General features: G+C 45.7%; 1 long non-coding RNA gene across 1 annotated transcript in view; it reads right to left on the bottom strand.

The window, feature by feature from the left end:
• Positions 1-4,295, bottom strand: part of LOC109324129 — a 24,395-nt gene extending 20,100 nt beyond the window's left edge. The window contains exon 1 of the long non-coding RNA XR_002104855.1: positions 4,278-4,295. This is a non-coding gene — a long non-coding RNA (uncharacterized LOC109324129). The remainder of the gene's footprint in view (positions 1-4,277) is intronic.
• Positions 4,296-4,824: the final 529 nt, after the last annotated feature.

The following is a 4,824-nucleotide window of genomic DNA, read 5'->3' as shown; positions in this document are numbered from 1 at the left end:
TTTTGCACCGGTCCTGGAAGCACTGGAATACCAGGTCAATGCATGGAGTGGATGGAGCACGCTCCGGTTCCACCACCCAATACCAAAAAGAATCTGCTCAATATAGACCTGATTACTAGGGCTGCCAACTATAGTTACTGCTCACATGGGGTCAGCATCAGAGATACCTGGTATAAAGAGGGTCAGATACTGTTGTTGGGGTCACATATTAAGACATCTATGCACGGACCTAATTTATAACAAAACAAAAAGACAAGTATTACTATGGGAAAAGATTGTCCTTCAACAGCAATTCTGTTTCTGATTTTAAAGTGAAAGAATGAAAAAGCAAATTGATATTTTTTAATGAAAAATTACATCTTGAAATTGTTTCCTACCCAGAAAATATATTTTTTAGATATAGCTCAGCCATAGAAGTGCAGTTAGTTTTTTGGTGGTGATTCTAACTGCTGTAAGGCTGTTAGACTTACTGGGAAAGCAGGATACATCTCTGAATGGCATGGTCTGAGAAGGAAAGCTCAAATAAAACTGGTACCTAGGAAGAGAGATATACTCTAGCTAAAATGCACATGATTATATTTCAGTTGTTGAGAAAATAGAACTGTTGATACCTCAGAGGTAGCTTTATCTAACCAGCAGAAAAATTACCTTGGCTCATGTCAGGTCACTGCTTGTTAATTTGCACCAGTCAGTGGCTATTCCAAGCTACATTCCACTATCCTGCATGAAGCATCCTTTGTAACTCAGTTCCAATGTTGAAAAATTTGTGTCTGCTTTAAAAAAAGACATATGCATCGAAGGAATGAGATGGGTGCTTTGTTGTGACACTCTGATGGCTTTCATTAGAAACTGTTTAACTGGCTGCTCAAAAAAAGAGAGAAGGCTGAAGAGCGATGAAATGGGGCAGACGTTTAACAGGAAGCAAAAAGACCTAGAGGTCTGTTTTATTCCAATTTCTAGGAAATGGAAGCAAAGAAAGCCATCCAAATGACTGCAAGAATATTGAATTTTATGTCAGTTCTAGGATGTCAAATAGATATCCTATATCAAAGACAAAGAGTTTATATACCTAGGTGTAAAACAAGTTTCCAAGTAATATGACTCATATATAGCAAGATCCCTATTAACCAGGTTCATGTGAGCATGCCTTATTATATTATAAGGTCTCCGACATAAGGAGCTGGGTCCTCTGTGTTCATATATGCCCTAAAGTTGCACAGTGGGTCACCAGCCCTGATTTAATGCCTTTCAACACTAGTGCAGCATAAATTATTAATAATCTGGAGGAACTGTGTTTAGTTATTAATAACCTGGATCCAGTGCCCAGGGAGGTGGTTGTGAATCATTCCAATAACTTCAGTGGGCTTTTGGTCACACTATAATATCCCAAGCCGTTGATTCAGAGGGATACAGCTCTTTCACAGACCATGGCATTAGTCAAAATGTTTGTCACAGTTACTCCAATATATAGTTATACACTTCTGAATTAGCTATGGAATCAAGAGCCCATGAACCCCAGTTAGAGCAATGTTGTTTAGTCAATGAGCAGTAGTCATTCGTTGCGAGGGAGTGGGGCCTAGGAGCGGCCGTGAACTCCCTAGCGCCCCCTACCGTCATGTTAGGGTGGACTCAGCACTCTCAGAATCTCACCCACCATGACTTTGATGACAAATAAGTTGTATGGGAGGCTGCCTCTGTTCCCCTAGTTGACAGTACCGATGTTCCTGCCCCTACTCCAAAATGGGGTATCTCTATGCGCCCTGCCTTAAGGGCTATGCATGCCTCCAAACCTCCCCTTCAGCACGCCCCAAGCCTCGCAGCTGTTCTGTGGGACGTTGTACGGTCCCTCGCCCCTCTGGTGCCCTCTCTCTCTCTCAGGCACCCTGGGCTCCTCGCCCACCTGGCACCCCCTTGGGCTGGGCTCCTATCTTCCAGCCCGCTCCCTGCACCCTGAGCCTGTCTCACCAGCGTCCGGCTAATCGCTGGCGCCCCCTGGGTCCGGCACGCTACCGCCGCCCTAATACCGGCACCCTTGGACCTGTCTCGCTACTGCCGCCCTAATACCGGCGCCCTTGCCAGCGTTCCTCGCCAGCTCGCACTCTTTCTCTGCCCCGCTCTGGGGCCTTGCTTTCTCTGGGGCTGACACCACATGCCTCGCACTCTTTCTCTGCCCCGCTCTGGGGCCTTGCCCTCTCAGGGGCCGCTACTGCGCTCCGCACGCTAGGGGCACAGGCAATCGCCGCCGTGCCCGTCCCCTTGACCCTTCTCTGGGTCCGGTTGCCTCACTGGGCAAAACACCACCCTTATGGGCTGGGGTCTGCAACCCTGCATACCACGCCTCCCTGGCACAATACGGTGCCTCTCCGGCACAGACAATAGTGCCCCGCTGGCACTGTGCCCCTACTGGGCACCGGGAACCCCCAAGCTGCTGGGGAGCCCCCGTGAGACCTCCTCACTCCCCTACAGCCTCACCCGGTCCTCCGGGACAAACTGTAACATAAGCTCAAGCTACCCGGCTGTAACATAAACCACACAGAGTCTCCCTGCTCCAAACATAAACGCAAGCCCCCACCAAGGCTCTCAAGCCTACTTCCCTTTAGGGCGTTCTTGTTCCCCGCATCATCGCAGCCGGTTAGCGTGGTAAGGCTGCGACCACTAACTCGGGCCACTCAGCTCAGCCGCAGAGCTCCTATTCCTGCGGCAGCCATAAGGGAACTGCGAGGCAGGCTCCCGCCTAAGCTGTTTATAAAGGCCCGGCCCTGCCCCCTTCTGGCCATGTGACCCGCCTGGTCGCCCTGGTAACCGGCACCTGAGCTGCCCGGGTGATTGGCAGCTCTGACAATCACACTCACAGTCACAGGGCACTTACGTGACTCCGTGACATTCGTGTTTCCCAGTGCAACACATAGGCATATTTGCTGTTGGAATACTCAGGAAAAGGTTTGATAAGAAGCATCTACCAGGCTCTATGAAAGTGGCTATGATCTCTGCAGCACATAAAGCTAAAAGATCTATTATAGATTTTTATTGTCAAATATCATTCTTAAATAACCATTGAAGGTAATTTCTAAGTCATTGGTCAAAAGGATTACAGGTCTTGACATGCAGAAGGTGGGGCAGAGTGGTCCTTTTAGAGACTAACTGGTTTAGAGGCCTGAGCTTTTGTATACAGCAGCCTACTCCATCAGATACTTGACGTGTATTGACATGGGATGATATACAGTGACTAATCAGACAGTGAAGTCGCCCTCACTGCCTTTGAATCTGAGGAATTGCAGACTCCTATATGGTGGACTGATATAAAGGAGAAAGGATCTTTGACCACATTGATGTGGGCTTCTAAACAGGAATAAATGGCTGCAGGGAATGGATATCAACCTTAAGTAGTAAAACTTCAGTTACTTTAGTTCTGTTTGTTGATCTCTGGCTGAGACAGAGCTAGCTTTTTTCCTGCTATGCTAACACTGGGGAATAGATACAGTAAGACAACTAATAAAGAACAAGCTCTGGTTTTTCCACCATCACTTTTACAACCATGTTTGTCAAATCTTTTCTTATTAGTATTAGATAAAACAGGGATCACAATGTGGGAAACTCCTAGGAGCCCAATTCATAGTAATGATAACAAAGGTTAAACAAAGAAAAAAAAAACTTGTGTAGACAGTCTGAGAGCCAGAAATGCGCTATCTGTTAAGGTTTAGACTGAAAGTCCTTACTAATAACACAAGTCAAATAGTTTTTAGAGTCTGATACAAGCTCCTTAAGGTCTGCAGAGTAATGTAGGTGCAGTCCTATTCTGAACACAGGTCTATACCCAGTGTTCATGTACACCTTGTGTCAGCTACAAGACTGTTTAGTTTTTCTGGCTATGTATGTAGGAAAAATGTGTTTATTTTCTAAAAAGCCCAGTTATCATGCCCATAACATACAGTTCTGTAGATATAGTCTTTGTAAATGGAAGGCATTAACTGAGTCTGGAACTTATAAGTCCCAAACATAGCTTATGCAAATCATTATAGCGCTCTTGAGCTATGTATTATTGAAAGATCTGGCCCATATTTCTCAGATAGATTTTGAGCTGATAGACTACCAGTTCTATGTCCTTCCAGTACCGCTGATAAATTCAGAGGGTGTGTCCAGATGAGCGCAGACATACGTTATACAGCACTGCAATCCATCTGCAGATCCATTTGCAGTGCTATACATTGCACATGCGGGCATTTTTACCATTATGGGAGTCCCAGTGACAAAAGGTTGAATATTCTAATGATTAATACATTTCATAGTTTCATAGATATATATGGTGTGTGATCTGATCAGCAATGAGTCTGTAAACTTGTCACAGGACAGTTACAAGTCACCCAAGGCTGTCCTTATTCACTCCACATGTGTGTAGTTGCCTCTTCAGGAAATTTCCTGCCATACCTTGATGGGAGAAAATGAGTTAATATACACCAAAGGGAAGGTTAGTGGCACACATATGATATCCGGTGATTTATTTTGTGGTTGTAGTTGCATGGCTCCACCTCCCCTCTTACCCTGCCCATGCCCAACCACTCCTGGTCCTGAGTTTCTTAGCTCATGGGGGACCAAAAAAATGATTTACCCAGCTTTGACCTCCAGCGAGTTTGTTTTGCTGCCAGTCCTCTCATTAAGTGTTATTGAATACACAGTTCCTTTTAATGTTACACAGTCACATGCATCAGTGCACATTTCCTTCCCTCCCAATGTTCTACCCAACAAAGGGCTCAGGAAGGGGTTTCTTCCCCCCCTTCCTGCTTCTAACAGTTATCAAGGTAGCTGGGCTCACCATCACTCTTTAGT

The sequence above is a fragment of the Crocodylus porosus genome, unplaced genomic scaffold (assembly GCF_001723895.1).
Source record: "Crocodylus porosus isolate Cpor-Errol unplaced genomic scaffold, CroPor_comp1, whole genome shotgun sequence".
NCBI classification, from domain to species: domain Eukaryota; kingdom Metazoa; phylum Chordata; order Crocodylia; family Crocodylidae; genus Crocodylus; species Crocodylus porosus.
Note: the sequence above shows the minus strand (reverse complement) of the source record. Positions and strands in the feature narration are given on the sequence as shown.